General features: G+C 39.0%; 1 protein-coding gene across 1 annotated transcript in view; it reads right to left on the bottom strand.

Annotated features, from left to right (window-relative positions):
- Nucleotides 1-14,587, bottom strand: part of CNTNAP2 (contactin associated protein 2) — a 1,529,631-nt gene that overhangs the window by 913,092 nt on the left and 601,952 nt on the right. The gene's annotated exons all lie outside the window — the stretch shown is intronic.

Raw genomic sequence — 14,587 nt, 5'->3', positions numbered from 1 at the left:
ATCCTTACTGAAAACAATAATTGGACTAGGTTTAAAGTACAACTGGGGAGAACAAGGGTTGGAACACCAGAATAAACAGAATGAGGTTTCTGATTCCAAACATCTACTCCCCTCTTTCATCTCTAACATATACGGTAAGGTCAAATGAGCTTAGAAGAGCGGATGTCATAGAAGCAAAAAAAAAAAAAAAATAAAAGAAAGAAACAATGGGAGACTGCTTCTTATCCCTTTTTCTTCCTAAAATATAAACCTATGTTTTAAGTGAAAAAAAAAAAAAAAGCAATCTAAAGACAATTCAACTTATCAATGGACTCTAGAATTCTATATAAAAAGAAGTAGCTGAATAAAATTATAAAATAAATTGAACAACAATAAATAGATATTAAGTTTCCAAAGAAGGGTCTACTGTAAATCAGGTCGTTCATTTTGACATAGAAGAGGGTATCAACTCAGGATACTTTAATTAATGCTATGATAATGGCTTCCCCATGGCTCAGCGGGTAAAGAATGTGCCGGCTAGGCTGGAGATGCAGGAGACTTGGGTCCGATCCCTGGGTCAGGAGATCCACTAGAGAAGGAAAAAGCCACCCACTCCAGTATTTCTGTCTGGAAAATCTCATGGACAGATGAGCCTGGTGAGTTACAGTCCAAACAGTTGAAAAGAATCAGACATTACTGTGGGCCCAAGCAATGATATTGCAATTTTCATCATTAAATGAAAAGTTCAAGATTCAAGAAAAGTGTCAGGGCCCTCATCTTATGTTACCTGCTGAAGAAATAAGACATCAAATAGCAACATAGAGCAGTTTTATTATTAACTGCAAAATTATGAGGTAAAACTAATAAGAGTATAGCCATTTAGCAATATTGAGTAGGTTATAAGGCTTAATCCTTTGGTGAGGTCTGGAGGGTACATTATGGGCTAGATTTTTCCAGAAAGTCTTCCTGCAAAAATAAACTCAAGGTAGAATAATTGTGACGGGTTCAGTTTTCCCAGTTCACCATTTGTCAAATGACAAATCAAGCTGTATTGTTACTGTTGAGTATTTTAAGTCAAATATCAATTAAATCAGTATGCACTTTGGTTTATTTGCACTATTTGCAATTTAAATGTTCTGTTTCAAAATGAATTTTGCTAAGTCTTTTGTATTCAGTTGCAACCTGAACCTTTAGAATATAACAAGCTCCCCCTGCCTCATGTCCTCTCTTTCATCATTCTCTTCTAAGAATTACAGCTTTAAGTTCACCAGTAAAAATCGAAAGCCATCATGAACAAAATAACTGGGCTGTTTCTACCCTTTGATGCAGCTGTAATCCTGCCCTCTTCCTAAAGCTTAGAAAAGATAAAGGCTTGCTGCCTGGAGCCCTCCAGGAAAATGAATCATGGATAGAGAAGTTCATGTGCCTGCATTTGTGAAGAGTAAAAGCAGAAAAATGTCTATTTCCCATTAATGCTTCTCTTCATGTACTTTGCTGTGGCCGCCATTCAATTCTACATGTTTTCAATGTGAATATTATGTAGTCCATATACTCCCTGCTGATTTTTCTATTTGTTACCTAGCCAGTAAAATGCCTGATCTCTGACTTAGTATTCAAAGTGCCCATAAAGTATATCTGGTGGTTTTATTTCTATAGTACAGCTCGACTATTGTTTGAATTTCTCAAACTTGTTCTACACTCTTGCCACATAGTCATCTTTGCCTCTGTTTCCACTGATTGGGTTCATTCTGTCCATATTTGTTTAATTTATCTTGGCTCATGAAAGAAACCATATTCCATAAAACCTTTCCAGTCACTCTCAGTTATGACTAGATGCTATCTCCTCTGGGATTTTTTGGACACTTTCACAAACTGCCTGACATGTATCTATTTATGATGATTTAATATCATTATGTTGAGAGGATGAGTATAAGATCATTCCCTATACTCATGATGATATAGGATCATTCCCTACACTCATGATGCTGGGAAAGATTGCAGGCAAAAGAATGGGGCGGCAGAGGATGAGATAGTTAGATAGCAGTCCCAACTCAACAGACATCAATTTGAGCAAACTCCGGGAGATAGTGAAGGACGGGGAAGCCTGGTGTGCTGCAGATCGTGGGGTCACAAAGAGTTGGACACGACTTAGTGACTGAGCAACAACAAAAACATAGGATCATTCATTCAATGAAAATTTTTATTTATCCAATAAAAGTCTGTCAGGAGATTCTCCCCGGGATAGACACTGAAGATGGAATGGCAAACAAAATAGACTCACTCCCAGACCTCTTAAAAACACCACAAATTAATAAAAAGGAGACAGTCTATGAGCTGAAAAAGTTCTAGGACCTGAGGTGTAGTGATATGCCTATGCATACATAATCTGTCTAAACATATTCTGTTTGATTCCTCCTATTCAAGTGAGAAAGAGATTCTGGTTGGTAGGACTAGACGTGTAGGACACATGAGACAAAATTCAAAGTCCTAGGGTGAAAACCGAAGGAGACAGCTTAGTGGAAAGTGTAGCTAGGCATTTTGACTGACGCTGATTTGAGGCTTCAAGTCTTGGGATCTATGGTCAGAGAAAACACGCTGAGAAATTTTATAGCGCTCACTGTTCAGTGACAAATATTTATTTATCTATATCCATGACAAACCGCCACCTCCACTCCCACTACACCACCCAAAAGCACACGCAGCAGGAGAGGGCTTCAGTTTTTACTACCAGAACCATGATGAGTAAGGCTAAACAACTCCAACCCGACGGACATGAGTTTGAGTAAGCTCCGGGAGTTGGTGATGGACAGGGAAGCTTGTCATACTGCAGTCCAAAGGGCCGCAAAGAATCAGTCACAACCGAGTGACTGAACTGAACTGAAAGCAACTCCATAAAGAGTACTGGGAAATTATAAATATTTATATATTTACACACGAGCTTTCTAATTATTTGTGCTTTTAAAAAACACACTGGGGACTTCTCTGGGGGTCCAGTGGTAAAGACTCCAAGATCCTGATGCAGGAGTACTGGTTCGATCCATAGTTGGGGAACTAAGATTCCATATGCTACATGGTACCACCAAAAAGACCACCGCCAGGAAGAAACGCTGGCTTAATAAAACAGGCGCTATTATGCACATATCTTTGTATAACCAGGCTTCACTGCTGACTGACACAAGACATGTCACTTCAGAATTAATTTTTCAATTCCTAACCTTAAAAAATGAGAACTGAGATAAAATTATGATATGTCCTTATATGCATACATGCATGCACGCGAAGTCGTTTCAGTTGTGTCCGACTCTGTGTGACTCCATAGACGGCAGCCCAGCAGCCTCTCCCGTCCCTGGGATTCTCCAGGAAAGAATGCTGGAGTGGGTTGCCATTTCCTTCTCCATAAGGATATACAATTAAAGGAAATCCTATATTAACATTTGAAATCAACAGACATTGAAGTATTTGAGTGATAAAATTAAAACTAATGAATACAACTGACACTGATGGAGAAAACTGAGCGAAGAACATTTGGGTTTTTTGTTTGTTTGTTTTTTAGATTTGTTTTAAGAATAATTTTATTTATCCACTTATTTTTAATTGACTTACAGTTGATTTACAATGTTATGGTAGTTTCAGGCATACAGCAAAGTGATTCAGTTATACATACATACATATATATATATACATATATATATATATATATATATATATATATATATATATATTTAAATTCTTTTCCTTTAGAGGTCATTCCAAAATAGTAAGAATAGTTCCCTGTGCGACACAGTAGGTCCTTGTTAGTTTTCTACCCTCTATACAGCAGGGGTGGAGGGATATATTAGGAATTTGGGGACAATTGTTTTGATTGACAGAGGTTCTGAACACAAAGGCTTTGAGATGCCGATTAGATTGTGATGACTGTGGACTGGCAGTTGGGTTTGAGGCTCAACAGAGAAGAAAGAGCTAGAGATAGAAATTCGTGAGTCCTGAGCATATAGATGGAAGATCTCCCAAGGAGTGGGTATAGACAGAAAGAGAGAAACACCAAGTGAACGCCAAGACGATGCTCTAAGAAAAAAGGAGTGGTCCGTGTCAAATGCTGATGATTAGTCAGGATGAGGGCTGAGAAGTCCCCATTGGCTTTAGCAACATGAAGACTGCTGGTGGGAAGATGAAAACTGCTCTGCTGTGGATGAAAGCCTTTTGGAATAGGTTGAGAATGAATTGGACAAAAGCAAGTGAAGGCCACAATTATGAGTAATTTAAGAGGGGAGGAAGATTAAGCTGTTACTTTTAATGAATCGGGAAACATAACCAGCTGAAGGGAAGGAGAACAGGTTGGGAGTGAGATGACGGGATGAAAGAGAATGAGGCAGGTTGCAGCCACAGGGTCCCACTTGAGTCAGCAGTCATGAGTTTAAAGTTAGACCCATCGGGACAGTTGTGCAGTTTTCCTGGCTGCATTCCTCAGCCCCCTGGGGAGATACAGAACACATGGGAACCTGCACTCCACCAGCACTGGCATCTTTCTGAGGGAGTATAATGAAAGGAGAGAGGAACAAAGAAATTGAGGATATCCTTATTATGTTCCCGGTTACAATACTCAGACACAGAACTACAGTGAGTGGAAGGGAAGTGAGTGCATGATGAAGCAAGTGTAGGAAAAATGTATCTCTGTTATGGTGGTTTTAGGGAACTGGAGATAAGGAATAGCAAAATTATGGAGCAGTTGTAGCTAATGATCATGCTGAGGTCCAAGGGATGACCTTGAAAGTCAGTAGCTGTGACACGTTGGAGGATCATATCAATGGAGGAGAGAAAGTCCAATATTTGAGACCGATAAAAGCTTGAAAGCTCCAAAAAACATGACAGGGGAGTTATTGGCGCATGTGGCAATGGCCCAGGTATTGAAATCTGTAAAGATGAAGAGGTAATGGGCCACAGGTTTGTAAATACCCACAGTAAGAAAAGGTAAAAAGTAATACAATTAGCTTTAATCCCGAGGCAGTGAGAAGGAAGGTTTAGGGAATTGTTTATTCAACAAATACACACACAGTGGAAAAAACGATTTTGGAACCACTTCAAAAGATGTAGTATGTGCTCTATAGTTAAGATTATTAAAGGTGTGGTCACTATACTAAACATTTTTTATCAGATTTTTCTTGGGCATATAATACCGCTTGGCTGATTCCATGATCGTTGTGACAAAAATCAGCCTCACTGGGCTAACTTAATTAAGAGACTCCTGGAATTAAATTCCATCACTTATATAACCATCACAGACATTTCACAGAAAATCTAATTCAGGGATTTGGAAAAAGGATCTGAAGGATGGTCGGAGTGTGCCTTTTATTTTTCATTATGTCTTACAGTTAGAAGAGGCTGTTAGTAAAAAAAAACCCCACATATCTCAGCCTGTTATACAGGACATTCAGAACCTGATCCTGACCTGCCTGTAAAGCCTTAATAAGCCCTATTCAGTGCAACCCAAGCATCTGTTTGCATTCCATGACTGGTAAGAAAGGCACCTCAGTTGATCCTTATCTACAAGTGATTTCAAACAAAAAGTTGAAATATAACTTTTTTTTTCCTTCTTAGCAAACTCATATACAGACAAATGACATTAGATATTTACAACTGGAACACTCTGTTCCAAATCATTAGTAAAAGTGAATTTTATAAGTTTATAAAAACTTGATCAAATATTTTAAGTGTTTTGGGGTACGACATTTACTTCAAATACTATGTTATAGCAGGAATTCTGATGTTTCCATGTCCATGTCTGGGAACTAACAATTGTTCTTCTATGTGAAGAAGTTGTCTCACATCCAAGTACAAGTATGTTTACTAACTATCTGTGACTATGTTCTGCTTAGGTGGGGTCACTACTTCCGATTCAGCTGAACCAACCATTTAGCTTGGGTGATATCTTAGTTAAGGAGATTGCATCTGTCAGGGTCTGAAAGGTCTAAACATCCCAGCAATGATGTTTATATCAGTATATTTATCCATGGTTTATATTTTAACACTTCTAAGTAGAAGGATGGATGCTGCAACTATATTTTGAATGAAGAGAAATTCTGATAATCCTTCAATGTAATCTCTCTATGTATACAAGGAACTGTCATTTATTAACACTTCGCTATAAAATTGTATCATACTGATCATACAGTCCTATTTCTCTAATTTCAATATTTTTATATATAAATAGATGAGTCACTAACAGAAACATACTTATTAGAAAATCTTCTCAGTGGAAATGAGCTTTTAAAATAACACTTTAAATGATACTAAACACTACTTTTCAAAACACCGACTCGTGTGTTGCTGCTGAACCAACAAAGAGCCAGTAATAGCTTAATTCAAACCAGTGAAAAATTCAATTCATAAAGATCAAAACCAAACTCTCTGAGCTGAGATTCCATCTGTGCCCCTCTTCAGTGTATTTCTATACTCCAGGGATAGGCTTTTTTTGGTGAAGCTTGCATTAAAATTATTTTCAGTGATAATCTTTTTCTGATCTCCTTTTGGGAATGAACTAAGAAAACACTCACTAACCTCCCTCTTTGTCATGCATTTTTTTTTCTCAAAGGACTAGATGACAAATATTGACACAATTTTACAGTACTCATGTACAAATCCGTGTCTACAACTGGGTTTTGCAATTAGAATTTTTCATTGCTCTCAGAAATTGTTCATAATGTAATATTTATTAGTGTAGTGTAAAATTAACAATATTTACTGTCAATCATATGTAATGTAAACTCTGTGTAGAAGATTAATATAATATTAACATTTCATAATCCCTTTTAAAATACATCAATTTAAGGAACTATATTGAGGGGATAACTTTCAAACATTCATTCCTGCCAATGGTGACTTGTGGAAGAATGTGACAAAATGAGTTTACACACATGAACATCCTCCATTGCAGCACTGTTCACAGTGGTCAAGACATGGGGAAAAAAAAAACACATGGGAAAAACCCAAGTGTATGTTAACAGATGAATGAATAAAGAAAATATGATACATAGCACAGATCTATCTATCTAGCTACACACAGAGACACACACACACACATACATCTGTACAGTACAATATTATCCAGTCTTAAAAAAGAAGGAAATCTTTCCATTTGTGAAAACCTGCAGGGCATTATTTTTTGGGCTCCAAAATCACTGCAGATGATGACCTCAGCCATGAAATTAAAAGACGCTTGCTCCTTGGAAGAAAAACTATGACCAACCTGGACAGCATATTAAAAAGCAGAGACACTGCTTTACCAACAAAGTTCTGTCTAGTCAAAGCTATAGTTTTTCCAGTGGTCATGTATGGATGTGAGAGTTGGACCATAAAGAAAGCTGAGCACTGAAGAATTGATGCTTTTGAACTGTGGTGTTGGAGAAAACTCTTGAGAGTCCCTTGGACTGCAAGGAGACCCAACCAGTCCATCCTAAAGGAAATCAGTCGTGAATATTCAATGGAAGGACTGATGTTGAAGCTGAAACTCTGATACTTTAGCAGCCTGATGTGAAGAACTGACTTATCTGAAAAGACCCTGATATTGGGAAAGATTAACGGTGGGAGGAGAAGGGGACGACAGAGGATGAGGTGGTTGGATGGCATCGCTGACTTGATGGATGTGAGTTTGAGTAAACTCTGGGAGTTGGTGATGGACAGGGAAGCCTGGCATGCTGCAGTCCATGGGGTCACAAACAGCCGGACATGACTGAGTGTATGAACTGAACTGACCGCGGGGCATTATACTAGATGACATAAGCCAGACAGAGAAAGACCAGTACAGTATGGTATCTCTTACTTTTGGAATCTTGAAGAAAAAAAATAAAAGTCAAACTCTTAGAGTGAAATGTTGGTTGCCAGAGGCTAGAGGTTGGGGGAAACAAGATGTTGGATACAAATTTTCAGCTATGACATGAATAAATTCTAAAGATCCTACACAGCATAGTGACCATAGCTAATAATTTTGTATTGTTTACTTGCAATTTCCTAAGAGGCTAGATTCTAAGCATATCCACACACACAATAAAGACAATAATGTGAGGTGATGGATGTGTTAATTAACTTGACTGTGGAAACCCTTTCACAATGTATATGTATGTCAAACCATCACACTGTACACTTGAAATATAATAAATTTTATTTTTCAATTATACCCTAGTAAAGCTGGGGAGAAGCCATGAAGATCTTAAGCTGTATACAATGAATATTACTGTTTCTCTTCTGACCTTCTAGAAATATTGTTTAATGAATAAATTTATTCTCTGGGAAAAGTTAGGGAGCAGGGTTGAACACATCCTATTTCTAACTTCATTTTGCTCTTCTGTTTGATTCCTCTTGAATGTACTGTAATGCTGAGTGAAAATAGTTCGGTTTCATATCAAAAATTGCAGTTTTCAATGTGTACTTTGATTATTTTGTTTTCAGAACACCAAGAATGCCTTTAAAAACTTAAACAACACTTTATAATGACTTGACACTGCTGGAGACTATTTTTTTTTTTTTACAACATCTCAATAGATATGACAATTTGACATACAGTCCTCTCATTATACTGGAATTAAATAGTAAATAAAGATTACTGCTTTGATTTCTAGCAATATACACTTGGTGAATGGTGTAATTTATAATTTTAGGCAAATTTATGCCATTAGCAAGTTCAATTTTTTCCCCTTGTCCCAATAGTTAGCATTAAGATTATTCACAAATATTAATATGTACCTTTTTGTATCTTGTAGAAACTTTGCTTTTAATGTTCCCTTGATAAAATAACTGGGTAGGAAAATTGCCTCCTTTGTCATTTTTTTAATTTAACACGGCAAGTGGCAAAGCAATGACTCGAGAGAGAGCTCATGCATCAGATTAGTTAACTGCGAGGGACCACAACTAATGCACTTAGGGTTCCAACCCTGAATACACCCCACAGGCTCATGTGCCTCTTGGCTGATATGTGAGCCTAGATCAAGAAGAATTCTCTCCAAATCCATGACAGCAATACTGGTTATATACTAAGCCAACACCCATGAAAATGCTGGTAAACAGTCCTACGGGGAACCCCAGCTGCATGTGTTGGCTAATTCTACATTTCCAACAAATATAATAAAGCTTCCAAGAAACTTCAAGCCAAATTTCAAGCTCAGGCACAGGAAATATATTAACTTCTACCTTCTCTTCTTCCCTTCGTCTCAGTTTTCAATCTCAATTGGAAATAGATAGTTTATACATAGAGTCATTAAATAAAAATATCATCCTGCCAGATACTGTGTTAAGATGCAGAACACAGAGCTCGGGGTTCTGTTTTTGCTTTTATAAATATTCCTACCAAACATTAGGAAAAGAATTTCTCCCCACAACCCTGGCCAGTTGTCTGGATCTATGTGGTAGAAAATAGGTCTCATCCAACTGAGAAAGAGAACCACTTTGAAGTTTTAAAAAATGGGAATTCACTCTGATGACCTAGAGGGGTAGGATGACCTAGGAGGGAAGCTTGTGAAGGAGAAGATATATATAATACACACACACACACACACACACACACACACACACACACACACACAGCTGATATGGGCTTCCCAGGGGGCTCAGTGATAAAGAATCCGCCTGCCAATGCAGGAGATGCAGGAGACATGGCTTCGATCCCTGAATTGGGAGGATCCCCTGGAGGAGGAAGCAGCAACCCACTCCAGTATTCGTGTTTGGAAAATGCCATGGACTGAGGAGCCTGGTGGGCTACAGTCCACGGGGTCGCAGAGTCAGACATGACTGAGCGACTGAGCGCTGCAGCAGCAGCAGCAGGTAGAGGGGGTTGCCAGGGGGCAAGCAGAGCACGTCTGGGGTGCCCACAGAAGTCTGAGAGCGTCTCCAGCCCGTGGGATGGTGAGAAGGTAAGCCACGGAGAACCTGCCTGCAGGCTGGAAGATGGCAAGGCAGGCAGTGGGTAGAGCGAAGACAGGATGCCAGGAACCCTCTTCCCTGGGAACTGAACACTCATCCTGAATCTGCCTATTTGAACGACTAGTTATTTACTTGCTCAAATCTCTCATCTGATAGTTACAGATGCAATATTTGAAAGTTGCTGAAACTTTTTTGTAACACTGGTGTTCAGGGAAATCATTTCTTCATAAGCTAATCTTTTTTAAAGGAAACATGCTTTGGCACAGCATTTCTGAGTCCATTTAATGATGAGCACTTTCACCAGCAGGTTCAGTAGAATTTTGATTCTCTATCAGACACAGCAGGTATCAAAGCCAAGGGAGAGGAAGTGCTTTAGAATCCATTCCCCAAAGCAAATAAAGCTGGTGTCCCCAGACTGCAGGCACTGCCTAAAATTTTCCTTTCCTTCAGATGCCAATCTAACTTGTAATGAAGCAGAATATTGGCGACTTGTCCCATTTTATTTTCTAGAGAAAATAACTTGTGTTCTTTGAATAAGTCTAAACAATTATTAACAGATGACATTTAAGAGGTCCATTTGCCAGTCAATTAAAATGCAGACTACTTTTCTCCTTTGGGTATTAAATATGCTATAAGTAGACTTGTTTCCCAAGCCAGTCTACAAAGCCTAGCTTTGTTACCATGGGGAAATGCATTTACAAGTTTATATCAGGGCTTTCCAATGAGTCAGCTCTTCTGATCAGGCAGTAGGAAAAGGAATGAGAGAGGATATTTGATGGTTGGATGGCATCACCAATTCAGTGAACATGAGTTTGAGCAAACTCCAAATGATAGTGAAGGACAAGGAAGCCTGGCATGCTGTAGTCTATGGGGTTGCAAAGAGTTGGACATGGTTTAGTGACTGGACAAAAGCAACATTAGGACTTTAAGAAAACATTTCTCCATTGGTGATGGCCCTCCAAATAACAAACTGTGTCAGAAGGATAAAAGCAGATTTTCTTGGAAACATCTAATTTTATTAGTTCACTGTGTATCTATGTCTATATAAGAAAATGGATACCCAAGGTCATCTGTTCTGAACTGGAGAATGGAATTTTCACATCAGTATGGGATATGTATGTGTGTGTGTGTGTGTGTGTGTGTGTGTTAGTGGCTCAGTCATGTCTGACTCTTTGTGACCCCTTGGACTATAGCCCTCCAGGCTCCTCTGTCCATGGGATTCTCCAGGCAAGAATACCGGAGCAGATAGCCATTCCCTTCTCTAGGGAATTTTCCTGACCCAGGGATCAAACCCAGGTCTTCTGCATTGCAGGCAGATTTTTTTTACCATTTAAATGGTTGAAGGGTATTGAAGGGAAATTTCTACTTTTAGAAAATAATAAATACTATAGAATTATTCCTTTTATTTGTGGGTACTGAAATATAATTATTATACAGTTGTAAGCAACTTTTACAGAACAAAGGGAAAAAACTGCCCAGAGCAACATGAATTAACTCTTATTTCAGTATGTTACTAATGGACTTCCCTAACACATCAAACCAATTTGATAGGAAACATTTTATAATAATTGCACTAACTTTTATGCAAATTTTAAATGGTACCCTTAAAAAATCTTTCCCTCAGTTTTAATTAATCTTGAATATTTAATTCACTTTTGCATAACTTAAGCATAGGCTTATCTTTTTTTCTTGCCTAGGGCTCCTTGAACTTTAATTAGCATGCATCGTATCTTAAAATTTTGGTGTTGCTTTTAAGGAGCAATAATTTTGATCCATTTAAACACACCATCATCAGATACAGGTTCCATATAATAATAATTACATTGCAAAAGGAAAGAATAAAAATGAGAAAAATGAGGGAAGTTTTTCAAAATTCAACTTCTTATTTGTAGGTGTTCTCTAAAGTGTAACAGATGAGCTACAGTATTTCTAAGTTTCCTATAGCGTTTCTGTGATGTGTGTATGTGTTAATTACCCAGTCTCCAACTCTTCTGTGACCCCATGGATTGTAGCCTGCCAGGTTCCTCTGTCTACGGAATTTTCCAGGCAAGAATACTGGAGTGGGTTGCTATTTTCTCCTCCCTTTCTGTGATACATATCAGTAATTCAGATGTTACAGAAAAAAGAAAAAAGCAAGGACTCTAAATAATACAGAGAATGAAATTGTATCTTTTACAGATGCCCCAAGACGTGTCCTACTTTTGCTCTCATGGGCAGAAAACCAACCCAGGTCTTCTGAGGGGACTGAGCCCTCCCAATCAGCCTTCATGACAGGTTCCTTCCCTAAGTCAGGGCACTGACTTAGGGACAGCCAAACCACAGACTTATAACAACTATAACGAGAGCCTTGTGTAAAAAGATAAATTGACCCACCAAATTTCCTTTCTAGAATTTTAAGAAATATAAAAATAATTGGGAAGCTAGCAATGGTAGCTGAAACAAAGCTCATAATAGAGTTGTAGGGCCAAATACGGGGCCCTGTGAACACTATTTGCACTAGTTTGAGTGGTTTCAGTTGTAAATAGCAGAAAACAGCACTGGATCCTCCTTCACAAAAAAGGAAGTCAGTTGGTCCACCTAAATGAAAAGGACGGAGTCAGGTGTGGGCATGATCAAGAGGCTCCAGAAGGGCAGCAAGGTCTGGCTTGCTGGGTCCTTCCAAGGGCTGCCTCTCCATGTCGTCTCTCACCTAAGGCTGCCCCATCCATCATCTCAGAAGGTTTCCTGGATGGCTGGCCTGGATTACATGCATTTCTGTAAAATAATCTCAGCAGCCATGGGTTGAAATATTGACTGTACCTGGAGACAGATGAGCTTGCTTGAACCCAAACAGAAACCCGATTCTGTTGAAAAGGGATGGGGTGGGGTTTGCCCACAGGAAATCGGTTGCTGACAAAGCAAGCGGTGTATATCCATCACAGAACTTATGAGATTATAAGAACTATAAGCAGAGCAATCAAGTTGGTTTGAGGATTAAAAGGGGAAAAACTGAGTGCTCAAACATGTGACTGCAGAGCATTTTGGTTGGTGGAGTTGTGTCTTTTAAACTGCCTTGAATCAAGAACTCCCTCTGGACCTAGCCTCTGAGAGATCCACACCTGTTAGGCAAGGTGACCATGCATCTCAGCTTGTTTAGCAGAGGACAGTTCATCCCTGTTATGCTCCTTTCATTCTCAAAAATGATCCAGTTTTCTGGTAAATTAAATGGTCATCCTTCTGTGATGGCACCTACTTTGGAATTTCCACAAATTTTTCCTCTATTTTCATGCACAGCTTTATAATATGTTGGGTTTACATGGGTTCATTTGAGGCTGTCTTTGTAGAAGGCATTTCTATCAGGAGGAAATTCCAAGATAAGTGGGAGGCCAGGCCCCAGTCCTCTCCTAAGGAGGACTAAGGTGAGAGAGTAAGGGTGAAGGTTCTGCAAGAAATGTCAGCACAGCCGATTGGATGCTCCCACCCAAAACGAAGGGCTTCCCTGGTGGCTCAGCGGTAAAAGGATCTGCCCACAATGCAGGAGATGTGGGTCTGCAAGTTCAATCCCTGGGCTGGGGAGATCCCCTGGAGAAGGAAATGGCAACCAACTACAGTATTCTTGCCTGGGAAATTCCACAGACAGAGCAGCCTGGCGGGCTACAGTCCATGTGGTTGCAAAGAGTCAGACATGACTGAGCAACTAAACCACCGCCTGAAACAAATTTTGAGGGATGGGACATGCAATGCATAGCATCATAGAGGATATCTGGGGGCCTGAGAGGTCTGAAACACTACGTTCTGGTGAGAGATAACAGACCTTGGTTTTTCTTTACCCATCTCATTCTGCCTTTCATCAGTGCTGAGCTAGAGAATGATGTTTTTTAAGTTCACCAGAATTTTACTTTATTTGTTTATTTTTGCTAGTTTATTGATAACCAAGAAGCTGAATTGTAGAGTCCCTTGCTATGAATAGGCCAAATTAACACACAGTTGCTAAGAGAAAATCTAGGAATGAGTCAGTCAATAAGTCTGGAGAAACTACCATAAATATAATTATTGTGTTATAGTATTAATATATTGTTTGTATCCTTCCTGTACATAGATACAAAGAGTGATTTATTTTTAAAAAAACTTTCTGTTTTCCTTTTGAATAGTAATGTAAGTCAGGGAACTCTAAAGAGAACAGATGATACAGATAAGAAACAGAAGAACTTAAAAGTTTTGAGAGAATGACCATTGTTTCTTGTGTTGCTCCAAGCACTGTGCCATGCTGGCTTATGTGGTATCATTTCTGTATCATCTGCTTTATTTTTCCTGGAAAGAAAATAGGCTTCTATCTTTTATAAGCCACACTTCAAAGGCCCACATCACCATCCTTCCTTCTTACCACCTGAACTGTGTTTTCTACACACTTGGGAGCCAAGATGCAGAGGTTAGGTCTTTGCTATGCTCAAGGTGTGGCCCATGGACCAGAAACATTGGCACTATCTTATAGCTTGTTAGAGATGTAGAAATTCTGTACTCACTACAGACTCACTGAAAATAATTCCTCTTCTCACAAGATCCCAAGTGATTCACAGTCAGGTACAAGATTGAAAAGTCCTATACTAAAACATTCTCCAATAAAAATTTTTTTTGGTCATACTCGTCTCTGTACCCCAGGTTCACCTGCTCATCTCTGCCTTGTATCTTCATCCAACTCCTCTATCACCCTCTCCTGATA

This window comes from Muntiacus reevesi, chromosome 6 (assembly GCF_963930625.1).
Source record: "Muntiacus reevesi chromosome 6, mMunRee1.1, whole genome shotgun sequence".
NCBI lineage: Eukaryota > Metazoa > Chordata > Mammalia > Artiodactyla > Cervidae > Muntiacus > Muntiacus reevesi.
This window is presented reverse-complemented; position numbering and strand designations above follow the sequence as displayed.